Source organism: Bactrocera latifrons, unplaced genomic scaffold (assembly GCF_001853355.1).
Source record: "Bactrocera latifrons isolate USDA-ARS-PBARC rearing strain unplaced genomic scaffold, ASM185335v1 scaffold_104, whole genome shotgun sequence".
In the NCBI taxonomy this organism is placed as follows: Eukaryota; Metazoa; Arthropoda; class Insecta; order Diptera; family Tephritidae; genus Bactrocera; species Bactrocera latifrons.
The window spans coordinates 820,369-835,169 of NW_017534453.1; the positions used below are offsets into that span (position 1 = coordinate 820,369).

A 14,801-nucleotide genomic window follows, 5' to 3' on the forward strand; every position below is an offset into this window, starting at 1 on the left:
TAAACATTTTTCGAAAATAAAACCACGTTTAAACCTTATGTCGCTTGGTAGATCTAATTGTTTGCATTTTTTTCGATTTTTGCGGCATAAGTTTCAAACAGAAGCCTCGATAACACTCGAGTTATTGTTGAAATATACATTTCCATATCCATGTAAACTGCAGAAGACACACCCATAACATTTCACATAAATGTCTACTACACAATTCAATCTATTTTTCAACAATACTTTTATGCCGCATTTGCGTATGTAACAATGTGCATGTACTCTATGAAAGTATGCATTCGACGAGCTCATACGAAATGCACATGAGCGCACAAAAACGTTTGAGTGTTAGTGAAAATGAAAAGTTTCCACGCGTCCACGACCTCAGGCAATAAATTTCAAACAGAACGTTTGTGTGTGCGATAAAGAGAATAAAAAACAAAGATACAAAAATAAAGCTCACCACTCACTCATATCTTCTGCTGCCCGAGCTATCTCTTCAGCTATAGCTTGTTTTGTTTTGTTGTTGCTGTTGCTCATCCGTTAGATTTACATCACCGCTTTGGCGCACTGGGCGTGTGCCGGTCAATTTGTGGCGTATTTGCCGGCCCTCTCACTGTTCACCACGCGCAACGCTCGTCGGCAACATGTTGCGGCAACATGCTGTGCAAGTGTTGACTGATTGACTCTGTGTTTCCAATTTGTATGTGCATACTTTTTTGTGACCTGACGGCAAACGAGCATATTTATGTTTGGCGCGTGGAAACTATTTTTGTTTTTCTTTGTTTGTTTTTGCTCTGGCCTTGCTGCTGAAAGCTATTTACGAAATTGATATGGAAAATGTGGCAGGCAGAGCAGGTGCTCTTTTGAATGGACCAAATATTGGCAAAAACAGTGTTCAATAAAAAATTGAAATTCGCACAGTGTGTGTGGCTTCCAGTGTTGAGAATTGCGAAGTGGCATGCTTAATACAATTTATATAAAGGAATTTAAATTAAATAATTGCGAATGAGATATTTGAGATATTTTTTCGTTGTTGTGCAACTTTTATTATAACAATCGGTATTGTATATCATTATAAATATACACAATTTGTCTATAATTTTTTTAACAGGTGCTATGGGGTTGAGAAAAGCTTACTTCAATATTATTTAAATGAAATAATATTATTTTAGTCGCTCGGATTCTATGGCACTAGTGTGCTGATCTAAGCAAAGTTTTTGGAGATTATTGCTTTTGAATATAATCTGTGCTAAATTATTTTAATGGCTCGATATGTTTGGCGCGTGGATGCTATAAAATGATCAAATTGAGAGATGTTGATTTACTTTATTGTTCGGTGGTAAATTTGATAAACATAGGACTGCCACCTGTTGGAAATTTGTAATTTTAAAAAAATATTACTTTTTAAATAATTTATTTATTTTTTTTGTTTATAATGGTAACATTTTTAAGAGTTGCCATATTTTAAAATTTTTTATTTAAAGAAATATGTGAAATTAAAGATATGTTGTCACAAGAGGAATTAAGAAAGAAAAAAATTTAAAAAGTAATAATTTCTCATAATTTAAAATTTCAAACAAGTGGCAATCCTCTTTTTATAAAATTTTATTGTTTAATGCAGGAAATCAATTTAACCCTTCTTCACGACGGCTATGCAACATTTTTCAATTTGATTATCATATTACAGCTCCTTTTAATCCCTTTACTTGGTAATAGTGAAAATATGGCAACACTTTTCATAAATATCTTCGAGACAACTTAGTAACTTAATGTCTCTTGTTATAATATTCGCCATATTATGCATGGATTGTTAAATAAAAAAATGGAAACAGGTGGCAACTCTTAAAACAATTATTGAGTATTACCAAAAAGATATTAAAAATATTGTTTAAATTGTTTTTTAATAAAAATTACAAACATGTTGCAACACTTTTCATAAATATTTTCGGCAATATTCTTTCTTAATCTCTCTTATTATTATATTATTTTTATATTACTTACATTAATGAGTAAATAAATTTTAACAGGTGGCAACCTTAAAAAATTTCCACTTCTATCATTATAAATTTATAAAAAATTCAACGAATTTTCAAATTTCAAAAATTCAAACTGGTGGCATTCTTATCTTAATAAAATATCCACCGAATATCCATAAAATCAATTAAAATCTTCCCACTGATGGTTCTGCCAAATTGCCTGTAGTCAAGCATCTTTGCTTTCAATAAAAGTTAGAACTTTCCAATTGATTAACATAATTTTACAAATAATTTTTTAATCCTCTTTCAAGGTAATTGGATTAATTGCCCGCATACACTGTACCTTTGAGTTTCTAAGGCCTGCTTTTATGCACTTTTAGACACAGAAGACCATTCCTTTGACTGAAACTTGTAGTTATGTATCTGCCGTTTTAGCGGTACTCAACTTAGTCCAAAAATCCACCTATAGCGCTGTTGAAAGTCGCCAAGCTCTGAGTTCAATGTTGATTTTTAGACGAGTGTGAGAAAAATTTAAAAATCCATGATGGATTCAACATAAGTACAATTGAGACCACACGTCTTGGGTGACTGAAACCTGCTTCTTGCACTAGCTATTATAGGAATAATATGAAGCCCATTTGGTGCATTAGAAGAATGGATTGTTCATCAGCTAACCTAAAATCAGCAATCAGCCAACTGTTGATTTACATTTGTGGCTTCCACACGTATACTCCTCACCGCCAACAATTACTGTGTCCCGCTAATGATCAAGCCGCGGTGCACTTCATTTCATACCAAACCACTTAATGGCGCTTCATTGAGTGCAGAAAATTATCTGCTGCGCCGAACAGCGATGCAGTAAGCCATTCAATGCTCACAAGCCACAAAAGCGAGACAAGTTAGCAAGACGAAAAGTTGAAAGTGGTCGCATGGCAGAGCGAAAAGAAAAGGCATTGGCGAAACCAAGCGCTGTGTATGAATGAAAGCAAGAAGGGGACTTCAACATAACCTCAACGATGTCAGCAACATGCCGCTGATGTTGCTGCTGTGGTTGGCATGCATGTAGGCCAGCTACAAGCAAAAAGTCATGTTCGATGTCAGAAATGATTTTCCGCGCAATGAACGAACCTTCACCGCAGCGCCGCCTAGGCAGCAAGAAGTTAGTACCTCGCCTTGGTGCTCAACTTCCCAACAAATTATATGCGCAATGAAGCCTAGTGTGTGTGTGTGTGGGCATTGTTTATTTCACTYGGAGAATGTGACGATTTAGATTAACTGGGTTACGAATTCAACGCCGGACGAAGCTTCGTTGTTGGCTGACAAGCCGCCGCTTGGCTATGAGCCTCACTGACCATGAGGCGAGACGTGCCCTGCTCAGCATACGGCTTAGCGCCCATTTAGCTGGCGATTGACAATAGTTTTGTGAATAGACGTGACAACCGTTAGAGCGAGCACATACACATATCATTTTTAAGGACAGACAGTATACAAACTTTTCTTCGCTTAGCCACATTCACCTAAAGCTGTGCACTTATGCATCATGCCGTTAAGTTTCGGCTTAAGTAATGCCCGGCGTGCTGTGAATGGCTAAAAGCTAAAATGTTTGTAGTAGGAATTGTAAGAGATAATATGTGTGGAATTGTAAATAAAGCCAGCGTATCATCACCGTTGATGTTCGCCTTAGTTGTCTTTGGTCGCGCTCAAGCTACTGGCTATTGCACATTGGTTTTGGTTTCAATTTCATTTGTCGTATGTCGTTTGCGGTTGGTATTGTGTCTCGAGCAAACTTGCTAGTTGTTTACTTCCGCAGTTTATAGTGGAATGTGTGCTTTTAAAATTGAAAACTGCTTGCGACGCGGTCTTTATATTTAGTGTGTATCTTTATTGTGTTCTGGAATAATGCTCAAGGAAACACTCTTCTTATAAATCTTGGTAAGGAAGTGTGATTTCTTTGCGATAATCAGGTATAAAAAGGAAGAAATTCGCAGAAGTTAATATCAATGCAGATTGGATTCTTTGTTGTATAAAAAAGTAATTCCGAAAATAGAAATCAACATTATAATATTTAAACAGGTGGTTCAATTTCATTTCACTTAATTCATCCACCGTTCCATTCATATGAAACTCTATTTGATGTTGCCAATTAAGTCAGGGTAAATAATTTTTGAAAATAAAAAGAGAAATTCATAGTAGCTTGAAGCCCTTCATAAATGAAAGACATTAAAAACCACAAAAACTGGGTTATGTGATTTTTTCATATTAATTTTGTGGTTATGTGAAAAAAGTCTGCACATAAAAGTTATAGATCATTTCATTATCTACAACTTTGCCATATGATTTTTTTCCGTAGCACTCGTAGTTTCGCCGGAAATCGAGATATGTCAATCTTAACTCTTAAAAATTCAGTCACGCCATTCCCGTTCATTTCCTAGCGATCTGAGGCCCAGAAATGATCTTTTGTTTAAAGTGGGCTATTTTTTTTTTTTTTTTTTGTTTCATAGTAAAAGCTCAAGATAATATCCGTCGGAGTAAGTCTGTATCTAGAGTTTTGGAAATGTAATTCTTAAAGAACTTTTCTAGATGAAAATTTTGGGAAAACGTATTTTCGAAACTAAGCATGATTTTGCGATCGGGTGTTATTAATTAATTATTGTTAATAATGATCTCAGACTACATCTTAATTCCAGTTCGGAATTGTAGAATAGAATTATATTATCATTTTTTGAGAGTTACTGTGCATGGTATCAATACAGTTTCGATGAAGGGCTCTCAGTCTAACTATTAATGTAGGCAGTGAAGGAGAGATGGTGGAGAACGAAGATAATACCTTCCAAGCCTGTAGTTCTCAGGAGGCCCGATACTCACAATAATGTTTTATAAGTTTTTTTCTGCCACATTTCACAACAATCTTCCAAGGTACACGGTTTTGTCTTCGGCTGTAAAAGTAGCTTATGAACGAATGTTCTCTAAACGGAAAGCAGGATTTTCCGAACAAATTTTTATCAGAAAAATTCTTTGATTACCATGAAATTACATGCAGATCGTTTAAGAGTTTTTTAACTATTGCAAATTTATCGAGGTCTTACCTTTCCCGAAATATAAAATATTTTAGAAATGATTAATACATTTTTTTCCCTAACATAAGATTGGCCTAGAAGTAAGAGAAGGTATCAAAATAAGATAATACAAGTATATATTTTCAGGGTTTCTGTACTCGTAATACAAACTATGGGGAAAGGAACAGAGAGATGATAAACATAAATATTTCTGAAATTAGCTGGTGCATTATAATCTTAAGTGGTTGTATGTAGTGGATTTCAAAAAAATGGAATAATTCTCCGAAAATTGAAAATTGCAATTATATAGTTTCGGAGTTTTGAGCGTATTTGTAAGATTTTTTTAACTCTGTGTAGTCGGCTCCTTTAACGTTAAAAGGGTGTTTCTCAAAACGCGGTTTACAGAGTCGTGGGAAATTCCTTGAAAATGGCTTAACTGATCGAATAAAAACTTTCACACGACTTTTAGAGATATATTTGTCAGTTAATGATGGAACTAATAATTATATTCGACTTTTTAAACCACTCTGGAGTGAAAATTTTTTCACTAAAAAAAAAAAAAAACAATTTTTTTGGAATGCATCCATTTTGTGCAAAATGAAGACTTTGATTCCTCCTTCGTTCATTATCTGCCATCTTTTGTAACGATATATTTTCCTCACTGTCAGTTAGGGTTTTTCTTAGATCTTCTTGAGGTCGGATAAAGCATCAAAAATATCTCAAATATTTTCAAAATAAATCAACGATTTATGAAGTTCATTAAATTCGGTAAAAATTGTTTTTTATTTATTTATTGAATAATATGTCATTTTGAAAAAATCCGCGTAAAAACGCCTTTTTTCTGATTTCAAAGTAAATAATACCACTTTAAGCAAATAAGAGAGTGCATAAAATCGATTGAGTGAGCAATTTTTTTATTTTCCTTGGAAAAGCTCTAAAGTGCTCTACTTCAATGATGTCTATATTATTGCAGCTGGATAAATTTGTTTCACTTTGAATCATTAGTATTCAAAGTACTCTTGTTATTTAAATGAGTGTGATCGAATCTTCGCTAAGACCATATACGTACTCTTATACATAGAGGCATGTGTATATGTATGTGTATGTATATACATTCAGCGAGTATACTATATTTGCATTTGCTTATTTGAATTATTATCAGATTTGCTTTGGTTATTGTTTTTGTTTTTTCTAACTGTAAATGTATGCGCTCTTGCACAACGAATCTCATTTAGATATTTTCAAGTATGTACTTCACGTACAAATCACAAATAAAACACCTCAGCAACACAAACGCCACAGTAGCGCCATAAATGTATAACTTCCGCCTCTGTATCTGCCTTATAAACACATATATACATACATAGTACATACATACAACTATAGCTTAGAGAGCATGCACGCTGCACGCTTTCAGCTTCGCCACTGCCCAGTAGCCAACTAAGGTCGGCCCACAATTTGTATTGTCTTCCAGCTGTGCTTTGTTCCAACATATCAGCCGCATCTTGCAGAGATGCCGCGCTGATAAGTGGGTGGCTCGCGTTGCATGTTGCATGTCACAATAGCACATGCCACATGCGGCATGTACGCATTGTAACTCCACGATTCCACCACTGATAGTTACTGTTGCTGTTTTTTGTATTGTTTACCACTATCAGGCCACTGAGGCGTTCTATGAAAGAGCCACCCAATTTCGAGGTACATTGAGTTGGCGTTTCCGCATTCTATTGAACGGCTATGCTTTTTAGCGCTGCAGAGGTAGATATATCATAATTTGAAACAGTGTTGCAGACGATCGCAATTTAAAAACACAAAACAAAAAAAATAAAAAATAAAAAAAACATTAAATCTTACCCTTTCTAACATTCTTCAATCTCTTTTCATATTTTGCTTGTTGACTACGTTGGAACTAATCTCGCTGCCGCAAATCGTCTGACCCGCAGCCAGCGTTGCAGAGTGTATGCCACGAGCTAACAATACGTTGCAAATCGATTATAAATCTCTGTAGAGTTAGTGAAATGGCTGTAATGGAAACGTTTCATTCAACAGCGAACGAGAAAGCTATTTGTCTGTCTAAACAACCAAATTACAGTAGACTACAATTTTTTTAACTATAACCGGTAGTTGTGGTAAAAAAGCGAAGATTTATTAATGTTTCCTGCTCCAGTTAAGCGCTTTTTGATAGTGAGCAAAAGTGCACGGAAATTTCGTTAATACCCATTTTTCCCATCTATACTTTGCATTATATAAATATACGTTGTGACAAAAAAGTAACCGGAAATTGTTAATAAAACGTCATCGCTATTTATTTTGTCATCTTCAAAATAATTTTCATCAGCTGTAATACATGCCAATGATTTATCCAGCCCTTTTCACGGGTTCCACGGAGCAGCAATTTCAGTTTATGGAAAATAAAACATCTCACAGAACCAAATCTGGTTTAGAACTCCTTATTGACTGATTGTATGTATGCAGTATGTGTGTGTTATCGATGAGAAAATGAGCTTCGAACAAAGAACCAACATAAAATTTTGTTTTAGAATTGGTAAAAGTTTTACCAAAACGTTTCAATTGATGAAACAAGTTTATGACGATGATTGCCTATCCCGTAGCAGAGTGCACGAGTGGTTTCAACGTTTTCAAAGTGGTCGTGAGGACGTAAATGATGATCAACATATGGGATAATCAAAATCCGTGATCACCGGAAATTCCATCGAAACTGTGAGGGAATTCATCAATAATCAGCCGAAATCATCATTGAAATTCATGGAAATGAAATTGAATATCGATTTATCGTATTTTGGTAGAACATTTGGGTTTACAAAAGGTGTATGCAGGGTTTGTTCCGCACAAATTGACTGACGACCAACAATTGTTCACAATCCGTCTCATCGATCGACGCTTGTGACCGATTATTTGACCAAGAATCACATTTTACCCATTAACCACTCTCCTTATTCACCTGATATGGCAATGTGCGACTTCCTTCTTTTCGGAAAAATGCATTTGCCCATGAAAGTAAAGCGTTATGCAAACGTAGAATCCACGCAAAAGGCTTGCACCGGCATACTGGCGGCTATAACGGCCAATGAGCTAAAACACTGGTTCGACATGCTTTTGGACCAAGCAAAAAGCTATATTTAAATAAAATAAATTGATTTTGCCGAAAAAAACATTTGTTCTGTTTTTTCTTTTTAAAGTCCTGTTTATTTCGGTACGTTCCTTATACTGTTTATAATAATATATATTATTTATATAGAACCTGTTTGAAGAGCTCCTTCAGAGTATTATTATTCCTTCAATGGATTTCCAGATTATAAGAAGTCTTATAATTTCCAAGTTATACTATTATACATACATATATAGATTTATTAATTGGTTGAATTTCAAGAGTTTCTTTGAATCAGGGAAGTATTCTAGGCATCGTATGAGATTTTACTTGTAGCACATATCAAAGTTATTGTGATCTGTTTCTCTTTGAGATTGGGCAGCACACTCTTTGGGGAATGATTTTCCTTAGGACAATGGAGAGCGGACATTCTTAAAAGATATGAACATCTAGTTTTAGGGATTTTAACTAGACATAGTCCTTCGAAGTCTACGCGGTATGGTTAAAAATCTAATCTCAGAGAATTAAAAAACAGATGAGCTTGAAATATAAGGCACATTTCCCTCACTTTTAACCAAATGCAAAAAGGTTGGAGTTCCACTATTTGCTTGATGTTTACTAAGTGAACTCTATCAACACTCGCGTAGTCGCTAACCCGTAGTGAGAAGCAGGAGATCTATTGAGCTCTTCACCCAGTTCACCTTCGCTTTTCCTAGTTCTATGAAATTTAAATGATTATTGTCCATCAGCATCGACACGGAATAGTGTCATCGCATGCCAATTGCTTGACAGAAAGCGAGGCAGAACGATCGCAAATTACCTTCTTCTTAACTGCCCTGCCTTTGCGATGACAAGGTTGAAACACGTTGAATCTCATATTTTCTGGCTTCAGTATCGATGTGCAGAAGTTCTCTGGTTTCGTAAAGAACTTGTGTTTAGCTGTTCACGTGTGATTCTCAAATATCAATGAAATCAACAACGGAAGTAGGATGTCACAGCGGCATACGAGCTTTCAATGAATCCAATCGAAGTTGACGGAAGGAAGAGTGGCTCTTTCAGGTTTAAAACCTTTAAAGCATGCATTTGATCGGTCAAAATTAAATCGATTTATCTTAGGTTTAATAAACCATGACTATTTTTATTTTAATCAAACGCTATCTTTTGGTTTTGGCACTACAAGTGTGCGTCAACTCAGGACACTTGAGCTGAAAACACAAAACTTCGCTAGTTGCTACTATATTTTGCGAGGTCAAGTCAGTTGCAACATACATACATTCCAAGTGCAGACAGTTCCTATGCACTTTGTCCTTACATTGGCTACGTGGGCACTCTTTCTTCCGTTATCCACTCATGGTTCTCGAGTCGAAGGAGCATCTTCAATGCGAATGACATGTTCTAGCCAGCGCATTTGTTGATTCTTTTTATGCGTAGAGCTCATGCAGATAGCTCTTATCTTCTTCCGCCTCCAAAAATCTTAGGAAGAACAGTTCTTTCGAGAGCTGCAAGTGCTTTCTCATCTCGGGTCGTCATCGTCCATATTTTTGCGCCGTAAAATGGTACGAATGAGGTACACTTCGAGTCGATTGTGGCAAGAAGATCGAATTTTCTGCTATGCGAACATAGTATATTTGTAGCGAAAATATATTTTCTTAAAGAGATTACGTAAGAAAAATGTAATGCTTTCGACATTTAAAGACTTTACACACTAACCTCAATATATCAATTACTAATAGATACCTCAAGCACACTGAATGTTACATTGTTACTAAAGATATACTATATTTATCCAGGCTGCACCCTAGTTAATGTATGTATTTATGTATGTCAGCGCAACGTACTCAAATGTCAATTTCAATTTTAACATTAAAATTAAATTTCCATTAACTTATCCATTATTCTCATCTTTCCAGATTATTAATTCAATTTCGAGGACGTAACGGAACAAAAACGGCGCATACGAGTGTGTGTTTGCACGAATTTATATGTAGATACTGTATACGTATGATACGACGTATTGACAGCTGAACCGCTAGACGCGTTGAAAAAAGGGTGTCTAAAGAGGTTTGCTGAAGGCAAAAGGAAGCGACGACAGTTGTGGCACTTTCGCCGACACGGCGCGCTGAAATAGAGAATAGCGGACAGAAACAAAAAGTAGTGAAATTTACATACACATATATGTATGTACGTATGTGAAGAAAGAAGGAAAGGAGTAAAACAGTCAAACGAAAGTGACGCTTGACAGGCGACGAGGCGCCACAATTGAAATTACTCACACATACACGCACACGTAGAGGGAAAGAGAGAGGCGCCCATAAACCACAAAAAAAGGTGGCAGGCAACCGCTAACGGCAAAAGGCAACTGTGGATTGACATAGAAACAGGTAAGTCCACTGACGCAAACACTGAAGGCCACCTTTCCGTCGCGCTCACATTCAACTTCTAGAGCACGGATTTAAATAGACAAGCGGGCGCACGGAAAGTAAGAACGGTCGCGGCGGCATTAGCGCTTAATTGCGCCGAGTTGAGCGCCATTGGGTTAGCGGTTAAACGGCGTAATTATTCCCAATGGGCTCGGGAATATTTGAATTCATAAAGTTGTTAACAAAGTCACTAAGTCGGTCGCCACCGCACTGTGCGACTGCGACTGAGAGCGTACAAATTATGTGGGAAATTGCAGGTTAAGCAGTGTGGCGGGGAAACGCTTGCGTCTGAGGACGGGTGATGACACGAGGTAGTTTGGTTGGCAAAAAGAAAGGATCCGCAAGTCGGGCGGGAAAAACAATTGAAGGTTATGCATATGAAAACAGCGACGGCGTGGCATTTTGAAGCTGTGTCAATTTACGGTGCTCTATTAAAAATAAAATTATGCAAGCTGGCAGCACTGTGCGAGTATTGTAAAGGAAATTGGGTATAATTATTTCAATATGCTAATATAATGATTGCATAATTTTGTGATTTTTTTCTTAAAGTCACTCGGTTGGTTAATAAGCCCAGCGTGCGCAATTAGCCAGTTAAGCGAACAAAATTTATATTTATTGGGATAATAAGACTAAATTGTTTTTGATTAGGAAAGGTTGTGTTTGTGTGTTCGCTGCGAGATTGAAAATATTATGCTATTTAGTAAGCAATTATGATATTTGAAGGTTTAATGTCGTTTGTAAAAGTTTGGCTTAATTTAAATATATCTTCCTTAGCAATGGCGTTTAAGTTTGAATTTTGAATATTGAATTGGATCCACTATGACTTATAAAGACAGTGTGTATAAATTTTAAAAATGTTGTTTCAAATATTATTTTTTCGAGTGAAAGTTATTTTAACTTTGAAATTTAATTTGAAGTTTAATTTGGATATTATTGTGGTTATATATTTGGTTATATTGTTAATAATTTAATAATTTAATTGCGCAACAAATTTCATTGTCAGTAACAAAGTGGCAACTTTAAACGTGAGTAATAAAATACGGCGGTTTAAACTATGGAAAGAGTTGTATATGCGCTTGTTTAAAAATAATTTAACTTAATTTAATTTTAATTATAATTTTCTAGTACAAACTAGCTAGCAGCTGACTTAATTACATTGCTACTGCTTGAATACATCACATACTTATATACCCTGCACGCATGCAATAACTATAAAATGAAATTGAGGGCACTGGCGCAAACTCTTGCGTGCTTAGCACATATTTCGGTTGGTGATTTGTAAATTTTGATTTTCTTTTTGCCCCCCTAAGCTCACATGGTCAACGCACATTTCGCATGCACAATGAAACATTTTATAGCGCGCATAATATTCCGCCTTTTACTACATAAATGTTCTACTAGCCTCGGTATTTATGTTAATCGCACCACGCCAATGCGCACACAAACAAATAAACCCCGCCATTTGGGCGCAATATCACTAACTTGCAAGCAGACAGACGAGAAGTTCAGTGTTTTATATGAGCATGATATCAATGAACTGACTCGCGGCATTTTTGGAACATGCCAAACACACATAGAGACATAATATGTATATATGTGCATATAAATGCATATATAGGTCTCCGCACACATATTTACATACATTTAAATAACTGCATTGAGCTCAGCGTGTTTAACAAGCTCATATGTGTACGCGTATGCCGCACATACACTGGAGTGCGCCACAGCGTATGCGTAACAATGCTGGTGATACTCACATGCTAATATTTACATTTACACGATGCCTTAATACATGCCAAATTTGTTTTTGTTCTTTACTTTCGTAGCTTAAACGGTAATAAATGTAAAGGATTTTCGGAAGTGAGTGGGGCAATTTGCATGGCGATGTATATGCGTATATTAATGCACTTTATGCAGAAGAAGGTGTGAGGGAGATACACACATTATATTTTGCTTGTCATGATAGTGCTAGTTTGCCTTCAAATTGGAAGATGGAGGTGTTTATCAAGTCTCGTTTCTGCCTTTTTTGATCTTATAAAAATCGAAAGCATTTTTTGTATTAATTTCTGAAGGTTCTGGTTAGAAGTGCACCGCAAGAAGTCGGCTGGAGTTCGGATGAGCAGCTGTGAAAACTGCTCGGTGGCGTTTTTATGAATTTTCTGAGAAATCTTCCATCTTCCTATAGTAACGCATATTTTTTACTTCAATAATAATAATAATTTTTTTACTTCATAAGAAAGTCGAGATTTAAACGAAGAAAAAGCTTACCATCTCTATTAGAAATAGCTGATATTTTGACACTACAATTTTTATTGAAAATTATCTTTCTCTTCCGAAATTAAGTCAGATAAGGAGCAAAATAAATATGCACTTTAAATAAAAAATAAAGAAATTTTTGAGACAATCAAAATATTAATTTGCCCTTAATTTCATTAAGAAACAAATATCTTTGCAAAAAATAAAAATTAAAAAAAATTTATGTTGTTTTTGATTTTTCACATACATTTTGAGATTATGAGGAGAAAGTGTTAACAGAAAAGTTTTAGTTCTCTTTATTACCTACAACTTTGCTCTTTAATTATTTTGCATAGGACTTGCAGCTTTGCCGGAAACTGATATAAACCGAATTTGATTATTGAAAATTCAATTACTCCTCCTAAAAGTTTCCGAAACTTATCCGAAATTCCGAAATTATATTTCTTTTGATTTTTGTTATTTTATTTTCCATTTAAAATGGGTTTCAGCCTTCTATGAATTTCTTGCACTTTCAAAGGCGTCAGCTCTTGTCTACATTTTTCGTACTTTTGGCTGAAAATATGAGGGATTATCTTATATTCTGCCACATTTATTTGCGCACAAACTCTTATTTAGGTTGTGGCGTTTATAAATTTTGTCCAAGAGTTTTAATTATGGTGTTTCAGAAGTTCTGAATTGAATTGGGAAGACATGGAAGAAATAATTGTTTAAAGCGAGTTAAATATACATGGTTTGTTTAGTACTTTTTTGTTTTTGTGCTATGTTTAGTCAAATATACTCGAGTTTATGCCGAAATGTGTTATTAAGGGAGCGTAGCTGTGGTTCTTAAGTGAAATTTTCGAGAAACTTTGGATTAGTGAAGAGTTCAAAATATGGTGTTTGGAAAACTCTTAGTTTAATTTCGTAAACACGAAAAAAATTTTCCATTCCATTTCCGAATTTAAAATATTAAACCCCAAAATAGTTAATAAGCTCGAATTTGTTAATCAAATTAGTATTGAGGTAGCATACATATTTGCCGTCCATAAGAGAATTTTTTTCAAGAAGCTTCGCGTTGCCAACGGTCATCCCATTGTAGTGTTTCAGAAACTCGGAGTTAAATTTAGTAAACAAGAAAAAAAAATTTGGTTTTCACGAGTTAACGGGAAATTTTTGTATGGTAAAAACCATATTCGGAAATAGTGTTTACTATTCAACACCAAAATTGTTAATTAACTCGAGTTTATGAAGCAATTTATAATAGAAGGATTATGTTAACCTTGTTAAGTGAATTTTTATCAAAAAAAAAAAAATAATAATCCTTTATTGGCAGTCAATGCCCTACCAACGCACATATTTCTGCTATATAAAAGTTTTTCATAACATCTTATCATCGTTAGTAGATGACTTAAGGGTAAGAACTGTCGTAAATTTAAGAAAAAATCCACTGAGCTAACAGTGTATTCTGGAACTTTTTTGCTTTACTAAAAAATCAGAATTCTCAAGTATTTGTGAAAATATCGCTACTATAACGTTATAACAAATTAAACTCAATTATCCGCAACAACAAACGAAGGTATGCATTTAGTAAGTGGGAGTCTTCTTCTACTAACACTAACATCTATAATCCCTCCTTTCTCCTTTGGTCCCTAACAATTATTTTTATGGCGAAAGCGAAACTATAAAAATTTCATGAACTACACCGTGTAACAGTAAAGTAGCAAAACATAACGAGTGTGTGCTGATCTTTGTCAGGACTATAAACTGCCATACATCAGACACACACACACACACCCACACATATGCATATCAGCAAGTACAAGCATATTTCCACCGGGAGGCTTGTTTACAATATCGAAATTACTTTATTATCGGAGCAACCCTGTTTTCCCTGCTGGGCGGTGCATTCCACGCACGTACGTGCAGCCGACGCGCAATTGTAGGCGACGCCGCATATAAATATTACAATGTTTGCCCATAAAAACGAGAAACGTGCACATTACGTGATGTTTCTTCT

The 14,801-nt window shown here is 35.4% G+C and overlaps 1 protein-coding gene across 2 annotated transcripts in view; it reads left to right on the forward strand.

Moving 5' to 3' along the window:
- Positions 1-14,801, forward strand: part of LOC108969073 (trichohyalin) — a 168,031-nt gene that overhangs the window by 78,663 nt on the left and 74,567 nt on the right. For both annotated transcript variants that reach the window (XM_018933579.1, XM_018933586.1), the window contains exon 2: positions 10,040-10,510. The gene's annotated coding sequence lies outside the window, so the exon portion shown is untranslated. The remainder of the gene's footprint in view (positions 1-10,039; positions 10,511-14,801) is intronic.